The sequence below is a fragment of the Lampetra fluviatilis genome, chromosome 9 (assembly GCF_964198595.1).
Source record: "Lampetra fluviatilis chromosome 9, kcLamFluv1.1, whole genome shotgun sequence".
Taxonomy (NCBI): domain Eukaryota; kingdom Metazoa; phylum Chordata; class Hyperoartia; order Petromyzontiformes; family Petromyzontidae; genus Lampetra; species Lampetra fluviatilis.
In genome coordinates, this window is record NC_136283.1 from 4,729,416 (window position 1) to 4,750,366 (window position 20,951).

Consider the following 20,951-nt stretch of genomic DNA (forward strand, 5'->3'; position numbering starts at 1 on the left):
GTTCGATCCTGACCCTTACGCCTGCAGTATATTTGGAGTTTGCGCATCTCTCTCCGTGGTCGCATAGAGTTTTCTCCGGGTGCTCAGTTTTTTCCCTCGACATTCAGAAATATGCATTTAAGAGTATTTGGCTGCTATAAATTTTCACGAGATAAGCCACTTCGTTGAGCAATCATCTGTGGCCAGGTCGCTTCTTTAAAAAAAACAGCTAAGACCTCAGTGGGGGCTTACCAGGTAAAATTAAAATGGTTTTAGTTTCGAATGTCACTTTTTCCACCGATATCAGCCTTGGCCAGGAATCCACCTTGGGTTACCGGGGTTCATACCACAGGGTGCTAACCACCGATTAAATCTCCCTGCGATGAGATTTGACCGACCATGTCTAGCTTAGTTGGACTCTAAACTGACTGTGTACTAAATGCATTTATTTACAAAATATGAAAGGGATATACACGTATTCTGCCGGCAAGTAGGTTAAGTTTTATTGGAACAACGCATTACACATTTATATACATCCTATAAATTGACTGCAACTCAGTTAATCAAATCAAGTAAATTATAACCTGGTAATAGCAAGCCGAGGCAAGTGCTGGTAATAATAATAATGCCATTTAATAACCAGAAGAAGGTTGGGAGGTAATTGGAAGACTCTTTGGGGAAGGCCTTGCATGCAGATATTTACAAAATTGCTCAGGGGTGTTTTGTGTGGATTTAACCAAAAACCCAAGTATATCAAGAGAAGAATACTCAAAATGTCCACACAGACGATCTGTACCGTTGTCATCCGATGGCAATCTAGCAAGGCGCGTACATAGTGGTGGTGTGTGGTCAGCACCAGGGAACCACCTTCACGCCACACCTGGCACCTAGCTTAATGCCGAGTAGATAGAGGCGGGGCCCGGATAAACACTGGACAAAAACAGGCACTGGTGTTGTGACTGCCAGCAAATAAACCCAGGCAGCTGCTATTTCAGTGCCGTACAATGACCACTACTTCAATACCCCACGCAGTGGCTTATAGACACACAGACGCACAACACACACTTTTCAAAATACACACTCGTGGCAAATTCAGACATTTCTAACAGCGCACAATACAAACGCAGTGTTTGAATAATTGAACGCAAGTAACAGAGGCTCATTCACTCACGGAGCTTCCAAAACGATAAATCGCAACCGTTTTATGAGAGGACACAGAACACAATGGCGGCGAGGAGGGGTGTAAATGACCTTCATTTACACAACACCAGTGCCTGACCTTCATTTACAATCCCGTACAAGCCCACAGAGACTAAAAGTTTCTCGTCTTTCAAAATGGAGCGCTTCGGTAAAGCGCAGAGGCGTAAATGCAGAGACAAGGAGGTTAAAAAGCTAAGAACACGGGGATGGCGAAACACATCGCCAACCCTCCTCGCAGCAGTCCACGGGGAAGAGAGAGCGGTGGGAGTTTCTGGGTCAAGGCGGACTCAGCGTCACTTAGAAGAAGGAAGGAGCTCTCGTGTTTGGCAGAGAACGACGCTGCAGTGCACGACACTGCCGCCACTACCCCCCACCCCCGGCTTTGATAACGCACCTCCCACACACGTCCCAGATGTCATGATGCCCCTTTTATATGTTCAATGGTTGGCGGGGGGGGAGGGGAATTTAATTGCAGACAAATCCGTTACCGGATGACAGGCAACACAAAAAAAGTCAAGGGCACAAAAGAACAAGAATTTCATTACGACAATTTTTTTTTGTTTAGCCATGACAAGTTAGACAATGTGATTGTTGCGGGTGATAAATGCAAACAGGCTCGAGGCAATGGCTTTGCTAGCGAATCAATTCAGCACACAGGCTGTGGTTTAGGCAAAAATTATGTATTTAAATATGAATGCACCAGTTTCAATGTCATGAGCGAATCGGACGCAATGTTCGATCCCAGCGGCAAGGTGGGTTGGAAACTGCTTAGTCCTTCTGTGTGAACCAGAGGTCACTTGAAGCATCCGAGGTTGTTCTGTGATATGTATTTCAGAGTGGGCCATCATACCCTAACACACCAACGGTTGTATGCACGTTCCAATACATAAATAAACGGGATAAACAGTGGCACGAAAGTCGGCATTATTTCCATGCCTTGCGCAGCATCCACACATTGTGGCAAAACGATTCAACAGCCCCTGCCATCATCTCCACACCGCTGGCAGACAGGAGAGAAAAAAAATCAAAACATAAACTCCTGCAACCGTCGCACACCGCTGCTCTTTGCGAGATGGCACGTTTATTGAAATGCACAAATCCTTCAATCGGAGCCTTTTGAAACAAAAGCGTAAGAGGAACAAAAATATATTAATTTATTTCCCCGTCGGATCGATACCCAGGCGGTCTTCTCCCTTAAGCCAGGCGGGGGTAGCCCAACGCACGGAGGCAGAGAAGAACGTTTGTACCACGAATGTTTCTCCGCAGCACAAGCACGGCCCGGTGACCTCGGAACACGAACCGTAAGAACCGTTAGGTTTTTTCCAAGAAGGGCAGCACGGAGTCCTTCGATTCACCTTTGCCACTCTCGGCCACCACCCCCACTGCACCATGCTTCCTTATTGGTCACACGAACGGCGGAACAAAGAGGGTGCGCATTTTAAATCGTGAAAGCAACGAGGCCCATGACCAACGGAGCCATTTAACAAACCGCCATTTGAGTTCTCAACGGCCCGGAGAGCATTCTCGGGGCAGCTAGATCCTGCAACCGCCGGGTGGTTTTTACACAGACGCCGATTGAACCTAGGTACGCATGCGTGTTGAACTTCTTTCGCACCGTACGTAGCCAACCGTGCTAAATCGGTGGCCGCGCTGGTACTTTTCCGCCGCGGTTGAACGCAGAAACTCCAATTTGAGGCCAATGTTGCCCCTCATTTGGTTCGAGGGCAATGAGAAACCATGACTCGACAACGCCTTAAGGGGACGGCCACTTTAAAAGTCCCCGCTTTTAAAGTGACGAGGACCTTGAATTGTGTTGGAGGTGAAAGAGCTCCCGGTAGGATTTTCGGATGCCGGGGACATTGAACTCCTTACGCAAATGATTAATGGAACGAGCGAAAACGCTGCACAAGCACGTCTAACGCTTCTGAGATCAAGCGGGTAAGGAACAAAAAAAACGTGGGTAAAATTTGAAACCAAATGAAAGGCTAGATTTGAAGCTTTCACTTGATGCAGCAAATCTGGCTGTGACGGTCCCACCTGATGACGGAGACTTGTGTTGCCTCCTAAACGTCGTGATTTTTATTGTTTTATTTTTTATTAATTTTAATTTCATTTTTTACCTACGTGACTTTACCGAAAGAACTAAGAGTACAAATGAAAGACGTTGTTCAAGTGTACATTTTCCAGGTGAAATATTGACGGGAAAACCAAACAAGAAAAAAACTGATTGCAGAGGAGCCGAGGATGCGGTAAACTTCAAGAGACAGAAAATAGAGAAGTTAAAAGCTGCGAATTTGGCCTCCATGGGACGTGTCAAGGATGCAACGCACATGTCTCTCCAATTATAATGACAAGACCTCCGCCTGCGATGCATAAGAATGGCTCACTTAAGCAGATGCCGATTGGATATTCGGCGGACGTGCGACAAATTGTCGACTAGAATCGATTCTTTACGCTCACGACGCGACAATCAAATCGTGCCAGTGAAAATCGATCGATTACAATCTACGAATAAAATACATGTGACGTACGAGAAATAATGCACAAGCGGTTGCGTTACAAACTACACCCGAAGGAATGGGACAAAAGTGGATCAACACATTTATCATCGAATCGCACTGTAAACGATGACAATCCGTTGAATTGCTTATTGCTTTTTTATGTTTTTGATGTTTTTACGTTGAATATCTTTTAAGTAGCTGGGCCATTTGGGTCATCTCACAGCCAGTCAGTGTGACCAGTAATTTGCGCTCGGATTAATTCAGCTCCCTCAATTACCCCCCCCTCCTCCCTTCCCTGCACCCCACAGTTAGATTAATAAGCAGGATTCAGCTCAAATGTTGCATTTCTTGTCATCTTGTTTAAAAACATCGAGGTTTGTATTATTTTCGTTTGCTCTTTTCATTTTACAACAACGTCCTTCACTCCAGCAACCTGCGTCGGGGGTCAGATGTAAGGCGGTGCGCGCTGCTGTGGCGAGATGTTAACCGCTTTCCCAGTATACAGGAGGTTGTGTGTTCGATCCCGACCCCAACAACTGGTATTTTATTTTGGAGTTTGTATTGTTCTCATTCCCAGCGGTCACGGGCATTTTTTTCGAGGTGCTCCGGTTTCCCCTCCACATTTAGCATCAACATACGTTTAGAGTGATTTGGCTGCTAGAAATTTCCACGTGATTAGCCACTTCCTTGAGCTACGATATGCAGCCAGGTCGCTTCTGAAAAAGAGCATTATAGTTCAGTGAGCCTTACCTGGTAAAATAAAAGTTTAATAGGTTTTCGTAACCTCACGTGGGACAAAGCTCACCCATGTAGCGTTTAACAAACTGCTGGGGCAAGTGCTGCTAGCGAGCACCTTACAATAGAAGGGGGTGTTGGTGGGTGGCCAACACCACACCCGGACCGCCTTAGTCTCCCCGGTGCCAACACACACACACAGAGCTAGGTACTCATTTATGGCCGAGTCAACCTAGGGGAGGCCCTGGTAAAATATAGTTTAAAAAATCTATCGCAGAAGGCGATGGTGGCATCTGCTGTACGAGACACAGCAGGTGGCTCTGGAAGTGGGTGACCCTTGTCGAATGGTACAGGAGGACGCCTTCAAGGCAAAGGAATCGGAACGTCCAAATAGGGGGGCACGCGGAGACAACGTAGTGGCCCTGCGATATTGCAAAGCAGCCGTTCTCACTATGCCACCGACCAACTCTGGAGCAGACAAGACCCATTATTACCGAAAGAAATTAACTAATTGGGTCCCTTGCTGAAAAAACGCAACAAAAAAACCACTATAAATGGAATTTGGCAATAATGTAATCCTGCCACACTACGTAATACGTTAAAATACATTATAATTAGTTTACCTAAAAATCTACGCTCTTCACAGAGTACAAAACATCAAGGGATAATTACATTGGCGGTGTTGTGGAGCTGTGTGGAATACGGCATCACAATGATGAGTGGGAACTCCATTTTCAAGTGGCGTCTCATTGCCTCAATATGCTGCCGTTGTGGGATTCTCGTTAAAAATGAATGACCGCTGGCACATGCGGCCATGGAGGTTTCGGGCAGTTTTTCGACGACAAATGTCCCAGTTTGTTTTGGCTTCGTGAAATTACATTTGCGTTTGTCAAAACGATTTTAACCTGAAGATTGATACCAGGAATGTAACGATCTGGGCTGCAGGGATGGGGGGGGCAGTCCCGTAGATTAATTTCACGCATCAAAAATATTTAAATCTGGGCTGCATGTTCCGCTCAAAGCATTGGCGCGCGTAGGAAACGATTTCATTGATTAAATCGGTGGCGCATCGTTCCACGCCTAATGCTTACCCTGCTCGCTTCACACTGGGCGATAACTCTTATCAACCCCTTCGCTCCCAGCAGGATAACGGGGATACGACCTCACGGTCCTGTCCGGTGGTAAAATAGAGGGGTCAAGCAGGGCACCAACCTACCTCGCCGCAAACACTTGAGAGATGACATCTCCCCCCTCCCTCCCTCCCCGCCCCCCCCTACCAATCTACAGAGACAAAGAGCAAAGAAGCAGACAGACCTCCCCCTCCCCGCCACGTTGACACGTGCGCTATGCCACCATTCCCTCGTGACATCGACGCTGTGCGCTGGCGGGAGCAGATCTTGAGTGTGTTGGGGGGGGGGGTTATTGGAATACCTCGCTCGGCTGGCAAGATGTTAACCATCTCGCCTGGTATGCAGGCGGTTGTGGGTTCGATCCCGACCCTGACAGCTGTATATTTGGAGTTTGCATGTTCTCCTCGTGGTCACCGTGGGGTTTTCACCGGGTCCTCGGGATTTTCCCTCCACATTTAGAAATGTGCGTTTAGGGCATTTGGCTGCTAGACATGTCTACATGATAAGCCACTTCGTTGAGCTATCATTTGCGGCCAGGTCGCTTCTGAAAAAAGCTACATAGCTCAGTGGGCCTTACCTGGTAAAATAAAAAATAGTTTAGTTTTTTTTGTTTATAATGTCCGATTTTTTTTATTTAGTATCTTACTAAGGATTTCTTTTCAGTGATTGTCGAGGCCCCAAAGTAGATGGTACGTCACCGTTGCAAGTGGTGCTTTTAAAAATAGTACGTGGAGCGATGGCACATTGATTAGTACACTATGCACATTGTAGTACACTATGCTTTGAACCCGACGTCCCATCTGCTCATCTCAGCCTCGTGGTCTAAGAGGCTTGCCCGATTGAGAAGCAAAAAGGTCACTTTAAATCAGGTACCAATTTACTTAAGCCATGTGGATCTATTCCTAGCTCCCATTAAGAAGGACGTTGCCGAAGGTGTATCATTAATAATCCAGTGCAATTTAGTTAAAAGCAAAGCTGATGATAACAGGGATGTTTCTTCTTTACAAGATTTTACTTTGGGCAGTCTTATTTTTTGTTTAACAAACCAAAACACACAATCACGATGCCTCATTTGATCTACAAACATTGTACACACATTCCTGACGAATATCTCCTTCCAATTCCTAAAACAATAGCAACAAAAAAACACCATACAGCATTTATCAGGGCGGGGGGGAGGGGAGGCGGCGGGGTGAGAACCACCCACCTAAAAAAAATTATTGAAACTGAAAAATCTATTATTTATGACTGCAACGAGGACACGTGCTTAGCTTGCAGTGGCAAGCAATAAAAAGCAACCACTAGCATCGTCAGGGCCGGAGCTCCGCACGCAGCCCCAGGAGGCGGCAGCGTCGCCGCTGTACCGGCCGCGGTGCCCAGCGTGCGCCTCAAGGGTGGCCCCCCACGACAGCCGCCCCGTCGCTGCCAGGCACAGACGAGCACGTCACTCCCCAAGGTCACGGCACGTGCGAGGGCTGGCGCACACGTGTGTGCGGTGGGGGTCTGTGTGCGGATGCACTACTCCACCCCCAACTTCATTTCCCCGCCAATCCTGAGCTCCGATCCGTCTTGGCTTTCCCCCTCACCGCATCAACTTTGTCCTTGTTTTGAGAACTCAATAAAAAAATGGTCCTCCAGGAATCGCATGGATGCGTGTGCCCCCACCGCCTCTCCCACACTCCGCCCTGCTGGCCTCCCTGCCTGCCTGCCGCCTTCTTCGTCCTCCTCCTCCTCCACCTCAAATTAACGGCGCAAGGACGCGGGGAAGGGGCAATATGCATTAAATGGTCGCTCTCCAGATTAAACTCATGCCGCGGAACGATTCGAGTTCGAGATGTGGCGGTAGAGAAGAGCGGAGAGGGCGAGAGAGCCGGCGTGACGAGAAGGAGAATGAAAGTGCGGAGAGAGCGAGAAAGAGGCTCCGTCTGGAATTGGATGGTGGCAGATTTACGACGAAAAATTTTAAAAACTGCAATTTTTTTTTTTTACCAGGTAAGGTCTGATGAGCTCTATAGCTCCTTTTCAGAAGTGATCTGGTCACAAATGATCGCTCAATGAAGAAGTGGCTTGTGGAAATTTATAGCAGCCAAATGCTCTAAGCGCATGTTGATTCTAAACGCGGAGGGAAAATCTGGAACAATTGTAGAAAAATCCATTGTGGCCACGCAGAGGCATGAAAACTAACTCCAAATATAGCCTGGAACGAACCCACGACCTCCTGTATACCAGGCGAGGTAGTTAACATCTTGCTACCATGGCAGGACATTCAATGAAAGTCAAGCTGGAGATGTGATGATTCTCAAAATGGAAGAAAAAGAAGAAGAATCGATTGGGAGGAGAATGTGAGCAGTTGAGACTCTCCATGAGAGACAGCCGAAGATCACCAAAGATGGAAAAAATCCGTCCGAGGCATCAACCCCTCCTGTTGCGAGGCAGATATTCGAGAGACGCGAGATTCGCTTTGAATATCGGGGTGCCAAGATGCTGGCAACGGCTAACAGAGGGACGCAAGAGGATCGTTGACGTGACTGGGCATGCACGTTCAAGTTTCACGGGATGGTTGACGCAACTCACACGTCGCCCCACGCTGTGAGATGGCAAAGTGTAAGCTACGTCACCCGTTTTTTGGTGCGCTCTCTCATCAGTCACTGCGCGACGAGCAAGCGGAAATTTGACCAGGATTTTAACGACGCATAATCATTTAAAGTGCCATTTTTCCCCACACTGCTGCACGCAATTACAAAGTTTCCACTCAAGACATTTTTGAAAGGTGTAAAAAAAACTCCCCATCACGAAACGTTAACCCCGAAGCTGGTCATTTTTTCAGCACCGTCATGCGGTTCGCACAAACATATAACGCACTGAAAAAGATGCACGAAATACCGTGGGGACAGAAACACATCAACTCGCTGGCCCTTGCGTGTTAGCTTCTCACGGTACGCGTTTCCCTCCCCACGTGCCAAACGCTCAATCGTTAAATTGCCCAAATATCCCAAATGCAGGATCCTCTTTGACAGAGGGTCTTGTGACTCGCAGAGGCTTTCCCCAAGTAAGGATTTGGCATTAATAATTACCATGTACAGAAACCAGTAACAAGGCTACTGAAAAATGTGACTATGGCAGCTGTACTGGGCCTGGCTTCTTCCTGTAGCCTCGCAGGTATTAATGGCTGCATAAAAAAAAACACAGTAATGACTGCAAGGTGGCCAGGAGATGTCAGCACCCCTAGATTATTATCGAATCTGTGGGGACCTTTGAGTGGAACCACTTTTCTTCGTGCAATCTGAGTAGTACAAGGTCTTGTCCCACATGGAAAGCTCACACGAATGGAATTGGTGCAAGATCTCAATGCAGGAACCTCCTGAAAACGAGTCTGCCGCACTCGTAACGAATTGCCACGTTCTGTTTACGTGGCAAACTTCAACATATTGGCTGTGTCGGGTGGTGGCGGGTTTAACGATACATTTATATTTATGCGATCTAACCCAAAAAAAACTATATTATGGAGCCTTGAGACTCTATGAATCTTTAATGGGTAATGTAAGGGAGTTGTCATTTTTATTACACGAACAAAACGATTTATAAGTACACAGAGCTGAAATATATATTTTTCAAGGATAAAATAACCATTCCCTTAACAAAATAATTATACAGTACGAATTACTTCTAGTTTCTCGGTGCTATAACGGTCTTTCCACTGCAGTGGGCAGAAGGCAGCGATTAATGGTGATTTTCCCCAGAGAATCAGGCGAACCGTCGTCACATGCATAGCATCTCACGTATTGGCCAAATGGAAACATTCAGCCGTTCCACTCGCTTCGATCCTCATGCCCACCAAAACCTAGAGGGACAAAACCGGGCCCAGCTAAATATCCCAAGAGGCCGAACACGTGGCTTAATCTTGGTTTTTTATACATATATAAAACGTTAATTTCTGCAGAGCTGTTAACAAGGGGTTAATAAAACGTTGCTCTGTTTGGCTGCGAGACAGAGGTCCAGCGGGCGTTTTGTCATCTCGAAGGGCACCCCCCCCCCCCATCACGTGGACGCAAGATATGTCACTCCCAAGTTTTACGCCAAGCCTCCGAAGTCAATAACATGGCAAATTGGAGCTGAACATTAGCAACAATCGCCGCTTCATATATTGCAGGAAACCGCAGCACAATTTCTCATCTTAAAGTAATCGTTTATTTATGATAATAAGACCGGTTCCCCTTGGTCAATACCACTGCTGGGAGAATGCCTCCTCGTGCAGTCAGGCATGGCGGGGGGTTGTTTAACTATACTTCACCGAGCGAGTCAAGTGCTGCTCTGGCGAAAGAGGGGGTGTCAAGAATGGTCTCCAATATCACTTGGTCACTGACGCCAGCCGTGTCCAGGAACACTCAACCGCTGCACTCCCTCTCCACCTCCTCCACACACGATATCACCGGTTGCGCAAATGCAGAGCAGTACACTTTTGAGTTATTTACATCCCTTCCCTGCGTTCCAAAAACACCGTCGGCTTTCCATCACGTCGAAAACGGGGGATGCGCGCCCGCGCTGGGGACGCACAAACCAATTTATATACACGGCAACCCGGGAGGAGTCCAGAGCGAGCGAGCACACGCGGAGAAATCCGGCGGCGTGTCGCAAACAAACACCGACGACCGATCAAAGCTCGGACGTCGGCGTTTCCACGCCCCCCCCGGGGGGCTTCCATCTGTTGTATCCTAAGCCTTCTTCCAAACTTGATATTTTTATATATTATCTTTTTACTTGATATATAATGAATGAAAACACCCCAAAAAGCAGCAGGCTGCAAAAACCAGGTGTTGTTAAGTAATGAACTGGAGGAGGGCTAGGATGACAGAATTTGCAACCTTGCTTCAAGGAAGGAGGGGGCCTGATGAACGGGCATATGTCACCCGTGCAGGCGGCAGAGACAGTGGGAGAGTCAGCCAGACATAATTAAGGCAAAAAGCCAACCATCCTGCATGGTTTTAAGGAATTAAATTATTAAATCCAGGGTGAGTGGTCAAATGAAGTGGGTCAGCAACGCTGTGTGCACAGGGGAGGGAGCTGATTAACAACCCTGCCCGGCTGAACCGTGAGGGGGCCTTTGACCTGAAATTAAGAATAACACTCCCAGAGCAGAAGGTTGGATGACCACAGTGAGACGAATAAGAGCGTTGTATATCAAGGATGCAGACTCAGCTGAATAACAAGGCTGCGGAGGTCACCAAAAGTTCGTGTTCGCCTAGTTAAGTCGAAAAGCTCAATTATTCTGTATTGCTATTAAAGCAACGTTAAAATCAGAATTTAACAACAGGGTAGGCTAAAGTTATTGATATTCACACCCACTCCAATTAAACCAGGCCACAAGTTACGCCTACTGAACCATCACCATCATTAAGTCAATATGAAATGTTATTTCCATACCTTAATATACAACTCGACCCAAAGCATATGACAATCAGAACCTTCCTAAGTCAAAATTGAATCGCACCCAGACAGGAGCGAATAGTCGATATAAGGTTGAAGAGGGTATGAACAATAAGAGCGCGGCGAACTGCAAACGTAAGCAAAAGCCGGGAACGACACCAACCCAGCGACACCAGCCAGCAACAGCGAGTCGGGCTTCGACAGGCCATAAAAGTAGAAATAATAACTCTCGGGGTCAGGGGACATCAGAAAAAGCAAGCAGACAAAAACCAGAACTGACTCCAAGGTTCAACCGCCCTCACCTACAAGGAGTGACGGAAATTAATGAGGCCTTGAGTTAACGGCGTCAGCTGGACAGCAACAACAACCGGCGAGCAGAGACAGAGTGAGGCAAAAACCTGCGAGGCTATGAAATGCAACTTCATGTCAGTGAAGCCTGACCAACAAGTTAAGTTAATGACATCACAATACATAATATCGTACATAACATCAATGTTAACGCTATTCACCGTCAACTATATTCCGCTTATATAACCATGCAGACACCAAGGAATACGAATTCCTAGGATCAAGAAACTTACCCCTTAACCTAAGATATCGGAAATAAATTAATAATAACAAGCCTATGCATGAAAGACAAAAGTAAAACTTATGAAAAGCCAGGATAGCGGGATAAATCACCACCAGGTCGAAATAAAATACATAATAAAAGAGCGATGTTAAACCCAGGGTCGGAGAGAAAGGGAGATCCCGGCCGTCTTTGTATCCCCGCAGCGCGGGATGGGAGTGTGTATGTGCTCGGGGAGGCACCTCCACTTGGGCCAAGCACCACGATGGGAAACGACACACCTTAGGCTACATACAGAATCATAACTGGGAAATGGTAAGGGACAAGTGTTAATTTAAAACTTTTTAACCATGTCTTTGTGTGCTGTGAGGATCGGAGGGAGTGTGCCCCTCCCTCCAGGTCGTGCAACACGGACAGAGGTGCCTGTGAGGCGGTTTGTAACGTCTGTGTTTTGGTTCATGAAGGAGGCCAGACAAGAGATAATATTGCACCCAGACAGAGAGACGACTTCGAGGCAATTGTAACATCTGATTGTTTGCTCATGGATTTTATGGAGGGAGTATGACAACGGAAAATACCATGGGTGATGCACACAAGGACACACGGACGTACGGACACACACATGAACACACCTACACACGGACAGATCCTGACACAGTAAATCAAAAGAAAACCCCGCCTTGTGGGCAGGACCCAAAGGGATTTTTCGGCATAAAAGAAAGGACCCTGAGCATTGGAAACCAGTTGGACCAGGAGAGTCAACTCATCACGAGGGCGACCAACGGGTCGACTCATGAGCGAGCTCGACCGGAAGGGTCGGCTCGACTCATCAGCCGAGTTCGACCAGGGGAGTCATCTCATCACGAGTTCGAACAGCGGGTCGGCTCCGGAGCGAGCTCGACCGAGCGGGTCGGCTCGACTCTTCAGCTTCTGGGACTCAGCCGAGTTCAGCCGGCTCTCGGGGCTCGACTCGAGCGGCTCCCCGTCTCCTCTGCAGGCGGGCAAGACCCGCTTGACAGCTCAACCTGCCGCGTCAGAGGCCCCTGCTGGCAGCCAGGGTCGCGGTCTGGCGACGAGAGGACGACGGTGCGCTGCGAGCGAGCTGCGGGCGCCACCTACCGACCGGGTTCCGAACTACGACAGCGTATCAACAGGCATCCAACCAATTCCCCACGGCGACAGAGGAGCGACTAATACGTATGACGCGCACCGCCCCCTCACCACACGACCACCAGGCGTTGTTTGACATAAAGAACCGACTCCGAACACTGACTATTGAAGACAACTCTTACCACTCAAACCCACTCGAACCCATAAGCCATCCGTGGCTGTGAAGAAAAACTCGAGACCGAGTGATGGCCATCCGTCATTTATAAGAGTATTATCTTTAATATTTAGTGGACTGTACTCTTAATCGCATAAATTCCCAACAGATCCATCAATACGAATTGATTCTTGGCACCTCCTTCCGCCGAGCCACTCTGTTGTCAGATAACCTGCGATGTATCTGTTGAGATTGGTGCCTTTAAGAATAATAACTGTTTTGATTGTGTTTTATCGCCGTATAATCTTTCAAGCATCTTTCATTCATTAACGTTAAGGTTTTCTTAGCATAGTATTTGCACGTTTTAACGACTCTCTCTCTCACTAACAACCATCGCGTTACGCGGGATCCATGTGCCGTTGTCAAGTGAAATCAGACAATCATTGATGATACTGTATTGATGCCGTGTTGACGTTCCGGGATTGAGAGTTCGCATACTATATCATAGTTGAGGTTGAATTAGTAATAAATTGATTAATACAGAAGTGGTTGTGTGATTCTTTCCTGAAGTCTATGCATAAGATCTGCTTCTGCGTTGAGATCTGAACTTGGTGACCTTAATAAACACACTAACACATACTCAGTAAATGTTAAAGCGATAACGGGGCGAACCGGGGACCTAAGATAAGCGAGAATGAGACGAACCTAGACAACGATGCCGAGTTAATCTAAGTTAATCTTGTATACTTACACCACACCTGCATAACTGCATACGATTAATTGCCTTATTCCGATCGATAACCCACCCTCGTCACCGAGGCGGGGTCTGGTTATCATAACGACTTGCATCATCATAATTCCACCCACTCGCATAATTACTACGATTACCTCTCGAATTGGCATAATTAAATGTGCATAATTACCTCAATTAACATATTTCCGGATAATTACACATTTGGCCAAATTTCAATTGATTATTATTATTTTCACTGAATATTCATAACCCACACATACAACACAATAATTTCACCCACGCACGCATACAACACATCAAAATTTTCACACCCAACATATACAACATAATGGGGGCTCGGGTCCGGGATTTCTCGCAGACAGTTTATGCATGAATTCAGGAACGAATCACTGTTGTGTTAATCAAAGTGTTGTGAACTAACGTTGCCTTGTGATTATAAACGGGGGTATACACGCGCTCTGAAGGGAAATACCAGAGTAGCAGAGTATAACAAAGACAGCTGGGCTGAAATTATTTGCTCGAGTTGAACTGACGCATCCTGTGATACAATTGTGTATAAGTACTCTGAAAAGGAATGTCAAAGTAACTCCTGCCACTTGAGATGATAGGATTAAGAATAATTTTTGAATGGGTGACGGGGTACGGGGAGCTCGTATTAAAACGTACCGACCAATCTGTTACAAAGCAGTACAGTCAGAGAGACATATGGGGAGGGAGCTGTATCGATAACACGAACACACCTCGGAGGAAACTAATTGACTGGATAAAATGTAACAGAGGCGAACACGATGCAAAAGCTGCAGAGAAGGCAGGACAGGACTCATTCCTCCTCACACAGGCATACAGTCAGGGATGGTGGAATAAAGGAAAATTCGGAAAGGAAACAGGAGAGAAATCGTCTCTAATAAACGAGGAAAAATGTCCTCACACCATCGTAAGGGAGGAGAAATCAGGGCTCGCGACACCAGCGGAACTCACAGACGTGGATCCACAGAATAAATATGGAAGTAACATTAAATCACACTCATTCGAGAGAAGGGATGGAGAGATACATATGCAAACAAAAACATGTGAGATTGACAACTTCACAGATAGAGGGAAGCAAAATGTTAAAGTAAAGTTAACGGGACGTGCTCCGCTAAGGGCAGAGGCAAAAACTGAAGGGAAATGGCAACACGAGCGACACGGCACTGGGCGCGCACACAGAAAATGCACACCGCTTAATCACGCCCCACACAGAACAGATAAAAGTGACAGATTGCCTGATGATAACTTGTTTGATGATGACGCTGACGGCGATCAACTTTCGGAATACTTTTTCAACAGTAAAACCCTTAAATTGATGGACAAGGCTCTAGTCAGAATTCCCGATTTTGACCCCCACAATAAGTCCATGGATATCCACACACATATCGCGACAGTGGAAGAGGAGGCAATGATTAGAGGGTTGATGAGACGGGATGAAAAAGCGAGTTTGTTGAAACGAAGCTTAAATAAAGATTCTATTACATGGGTAAAGTCACTACCACACAAGGTTAGGAATGATTTTAAACAACTGAGCCTGGCAGTGATTCGGAAGTTTGGAGAATATTCGACACTCACTGAGGGGTTTTATGCTGTAAAATCGATGACCCAGGGCATGGACCAAGATCCACGTGACTACCTCGTACAATTTAAAAGAGCGTATTACGCAGGCGATGTGAATCAATACCACGAAGGAGATAAAATGTTCAAAATTATGTTTTTTGAATCCTTGAGCCCAGAGATTACAGAAAGGGTGAGAATGGTTTTGAATCCAGAAACCGCATCCTTACGCCGCATAGAGAGCAAGGCGTACATGGCGTGGTTATACAGAGCTAAGAATCATAATTCGGATCCAGAACACAGGGAGAGGGATAAGGAACCCAGCCTCTCAGAGAGGAATAAAAATCACCGAGCAGTCCCACAATGCAGGGCGGAGCAAACAAACACGCACACATGGCAAAATAACCCAGAGAGAGGTTGGCACGAGAATGAGAGCGGCATAAAGCCGAACATTCAGGAGAATCGTAGGGGGGGGAGGTTCAGAACAGAACCATATCAACACCCCATGCCACGACACACACGAGGCCAAAGTTGCACACTAAGATGGCGAGATAACCATCCAGCGGGAAGGTACACAGACTGCGGAGGTATGGATGCGAACATGCAGGAGAATCGTAGGGGGGAGAGGTTCAGAGCAGAACCATATCAACACCCCATCCCACGACACACACGAGGCCAAAATTACGCACAGAGATGGCGAGATAACCATCCAGCGGGAAGGGGTTACACAGACCGCGGAGGTATGGATGCGAACATTCAGAGGAATCGCAGGATGGGAGGTCAAACACAATTGATCCAATTCCGACCAATTCCTCCACCGGCTATATCAGGAGGGAATAGAGGAATAACACAGAATGCGGTCCAAAGACATGATGAACTACCCACAGTGAGCGCGAGCAAGCGGCCAACACGCGCCCCACCTGTCGAGGTATTAAACCCGAAGCTCAATGAGGAATACAGGCAGGCAGCAAGTCACAGGGCGGGCAGAAACGTGGACAGTACTCCCGTAAATGACGCGCGGATTGAATACAAGGACAGGGTTGCATTGAAGCGTGATCGGACAGTACAAAAACCGACAGCAGGGACACGCCCTGAGGAGCGCAGGCATGAGCCTTTGAATGGAAAATATCCAAGGGAAACCAAAATTTATGTGGATCGGAGTGCTAAAATGGAGACGAATGTCCATGACGTATCGGGAATGGTGTTGGAATCCAACACACTCGTAAAAACAAAGAGGGCAACATTACGAGGGACAGAATTAAATCGACACACTGACTCGGCAAATGTGCATGTAATCGCAGAGAGAGCGAATGCCAGTGATGACGGAGTAGAGAAGTTGGTTGTGTGCGCGAATTCTGATTATGTGCAGCACAATTTTACACCCCACACTCCCACGACGCGAGAGAGTGAGAGGGGAAATTACAAAAACGAACCGGAAAACCGTGATCGAATGATCAAAGTGATAAGTGGTAAACCAGACACTCAGAACTTGGTAAAAAGATTGCCAGGATGTAACAGGAGGGAAATAACGCAAAAATGCGTTCGAAACCGCTACATAGCGTTTCCCAGGATTTAACAAAAACAGGGAAAAATTAATATCCGTCGGAGTTATGAGGGATGAGAACCATGTAACTGGTGATATCGATGTTCAAGTTTTGTGGTATTTTTTTTTTGGATATTTCAAATGTAATCTTGTTAAGATTGTGATACATGCGCGCTTTGGAAGGAATGCGTTATGGATTAGTACCGATGTTTAACGTGGTGTTTTATTTTTTTTTTTGCTTATTTCAAAGTAACCATGTTACGATGGTGATACATATGCGCGCGTCGTAAGAATAACCGCCGAGTGAGGGCGGCTTATAGATTCATAACACAAAAAAGGGGCATTTACTTGGTTTGGAAATTCGCCAGTGGCCAAGTCGACCCCTGATAATTATTCAAACGGCCGGATTGTTGTGTCTATTTTTTTTTTAATTAAGAACAATTCAAAAAAATATAATATTTTTTTTTAATTTATATATATACCTTTTTTTTTTTAATTAACTAATGAAAACAACTCACTTCTCCTCACAAGAACACCAGGAATCCATGAAACATGGAGGGCGGTTAAAGTGTTGAGAGTTCGGTCACAAAGAGGTCATGGACATCCAAATGGACAAAAGATGTATGGACTAGCCTCCCAAGACATCTAGAGATACAGATAAGGGCAGAATAAATAACGGTTGAAACTTCGCGTTTCTTAACGTTTTCCGTACCGAAAAGTAGAAACTTAACAAAGATAATTAACCAACAAACAATAATATTTTTTTTTCTATTATTATATGTTTCCTACCTACACGACCTTCCAAAAAAAATAAAAACTAAAGAATACGAATTCCAGGAAGCTTAAGTGCATAGTACACTTAACCTTAGGACATAAAAAATTAACTCAGAATAAAACACCAATCTCTGGGGAACTAAACTAATGGGCATATCACACTACGATAATATGTAACATGTTTTCCAGGAAATGGCAGCCCTCCTGCTCACGCTCCTGCTAACGTACCTTGCCAAGCTAGAAGGGAGCCAAGGCCTGATGATGCCACCCAAGAATAACCGTAGAAACTATATTTTTAACGATATCTCCTATAACACGTAGTCAATAGAATAATTTCTCCCTTCCTTATCGTTTTACCTTCCTTTAGGAAAACATTTTCCTCTCTTGTCACATATAACCATGTAAGTTGTGACACGTACGCGCGCGTTGTAAGGAAATAGCAGCAAAACTTGAGGACAATCGATGGTTCATGATGGAAGGGTATACATTTTTTCAAAAATAACCCGTGGCCATTTGACCACTGGCCATTTTTAAAAGGGCGGAATGTTGTATCCTAAGCCTTCTTCCAAACTTGATATTTTTATATATTATCTTTTTACTTGATATATAATGAATGAAAACACCCCAAAAAGCAGCAGGCTGCAAAAACCAGGTGTTGTTAAGTAATGAACTGGAGGAGGGCTAGGATGACAGAATTTGCAACCTTGCTTCAAGGAAGGAGGGGGCCTGATGAACGGGCATATGTCACCCGTGCAGGCGGCAGAGACAGTGGGAGAGTCAGCCAGACATAATTAAGGCAAAAAGCCAACCATCCTGCATGGTTTTAAGGAATTAAATTATTAAATCCAGGGTGAGTGGTCAAATGAAGTGGGTCAGCAACGCTGTGTGCACAGGGGAGGGAGCTGATTAACAACCCTGCCCGGCTGAACCGTGAGGGGGCCTTTGACCTGAAATTAAGAATAACACTCCCAGAGCAGAAGGTTGGATGACCACAGTGAGACGAATAAGAGCGTTGTATATCAAGGATGCAGACTCAGCTGAATAACAAGGCTGCGGAGGTCACCAAAAGTTCGTGTTCGCCTAGTTAAGTCGAAAAGCTCAATTATTCTGTATTGCTATTAAAGCAACGTTAAAATCAGAATTTAACAACAGGGTAGGCTAAAGTTATTGATATTCACACCCACTCCAATTAAACCAGGCCACAAGTTACGCCTACTGAACCATCACCATCATTAAGTCAATATGAAATGTTATTTCCATACCTTAATATACAACTCGACCCAAAGCATATGACAATCAGAACCTTCCTAAGTCAAAATTGAATCGCACCCAGACAGGAGCGAATAGTCGATATAAGGTTGAAGAGGGTATGAACAATAAGAGCGCGGCGAACTGCAAACGTAAGCAAAAGCCGGGAACGACACCAACCCAGCGACACCAGCCAGCAACAGCGAGTCGGGCTTCGACAGGCCATAAAAGTAGAAATAATAACTCTCGGGGTCAGGGGACATCAGAAAAAGCAAGCAGACAAAAACCAGAACTGACTCCAAGGTTCAACCGCCCTCACCTACAAGGAGTGACGGAAATTAATGAGGCCTTGAGTTAACGGCGTCAGCTGGACAGCAACAACAACCGGCGAGCAGAGACAGAGTGAGGCAAAAACCTGCGAGGCTATGAAATGCAACTTCATGTCAGTGAAGCCTGACCAACAAGTTAAGTTAATGACATCACAATACATAATATCGTACATAACATCAATGTTAACGCTATTCACCGTCAACTATATTCCGCTTATATAACCATGCAGACACCAAGGAATACGAATTCCTAGGATCAAGAAACTTACCCCTTAACCTAAGATATCGGAAATAAATTAATAATAACAAGCCTATGCATGAAAGACAAAAGTAAAACTTATGAAAAGCCAGGATAGCGGGATAAATCACCACCAGGTCGAAATAAAATACATAATAAAAGAGCGATGTTAAACCCAGGGTCGGAGAGAAAGGGAGATCCCGGCCGTCTTTGTATCCCCGCAGCGCGGGATGGGAGTGTGTATGTGCTCGGGGAGGCACCTCCACTTGGGCCAAGCACCACGATGGGAAACGACACACCTTAGGCTACATACAGAATCATAACTGGGAAATGGTAAGGGACAAGTGTTAATTTAAAACTTTTTAACCATGTCTTTGTGTGCTGTGAGGATCGGAGGGAGTGTGCCCCTCCCTCCAGGTCGTGCAACACGGACAGAGGTGCCTGTGAGGCGGTTTGTAACGTCTGTGTTTTGGTTCATGAAGGAGGCCAGACAAGAGATAATATTGCACCCAGACAGAGAGACGACTTCGAGGCAATTGTAACATCTGATTGTTTGCTCATGGATTTTATGGAGGGAGTATGACAACGGAAAATACCATGGGTGATGCACACAAGGACACACGGACGTACGGACACACACATGAACACACCTACACACGGACAGATCCTGACACAGTAAATCAAAAGAAAACCCCGCCTTGTGGGCAGGACCCAAAGGGATTTTTCGGCATAAAAGAAAGGACCCTGAGCATTGGAAACCAGTTGGACCAGGAGAGTCAACTCATCACGAGGGCGACCAACGGGTCGACTCATGAGCGAGCTCGACCGGAAGGGTCGGCTCGACTCATCAGCCGAGTTCGACCAGGGGAGTCATCTCATCACGAGTTCGAACAGCGGGTCGGCTCCGGAGCGAGCTCGACCGAGCGGGTCGGCTCGACTCTTCAGCTTCTGGGACTCAGCCGAGTTCAGCCGGCTCTCGGGGCTCGACTCGAGCGGCTCCCCGTCTCCTCTGCAGGCGGGCAAGACCCGCTTGACAGCTCAACCTGCCGCGTCAGAGGCCCCTGCTGGCAGCCAGGGTCGCGGTCTGGCGACGAGAGGACGACGGTGCGCTGCGAGCGAGCTGCGGGCGCCACCTACCGACCGGGTTCCGAACTACGACAGCGTATCAACAGGCATCCAACCAATTCCCCACGGCGACAGAGGAGCGACTAATACGTATGACGCGCACCGCCCCCTCACCACACGACCACCAGGCGTTGTTTGACATAAAGAACCGACTCCGAACACTGACTATTGAAGACAACTCTTACCACTCAAACCCACTCGAACCCATAAGCCATCCGTGGCTGTGAAGAAAAACTCGAGACCGAGTGATGGCCATCCGTCATTTATAAGAGTATTATCTTTAATATTTAGTGGACTGTACTCTTAATCGCATAAATTCCCAACAGATCCATCAATACGAATTGATTCTTGGCACCTCCTTCCGCCGAGCCACTCTGTTGTCAGATAACCTGCGATGTATCTGTTGAGATTGGTGCCTTTAAGAATAATAACTGTTTTGATTGTGTTTTATCGCCGTATAATCTTTCAAGCATCTTTCATTCATTAACGTTAAGGTTTTCTTAGCATAGTATTTGCACGTTTTAACGACTCTCTCTCTCACTAACAACCATCGCG

General features: G+C 46.4%; 1 protein-coding gene across 1 annotated transcript in view; it reads right to left on the reverse strand.

The window, feature by feature from the left end:
• The window catches only part of LOC144934144 (very long chain fatty acid elongase 6-like), a 55,699-nt gene that overhangs the window by 13,513 nt on the left and 21,235 nt on the right, over positions 1–20,951 (reverse strand). The gene's annotated exons all lie outside the window — the stretch shown is intronic.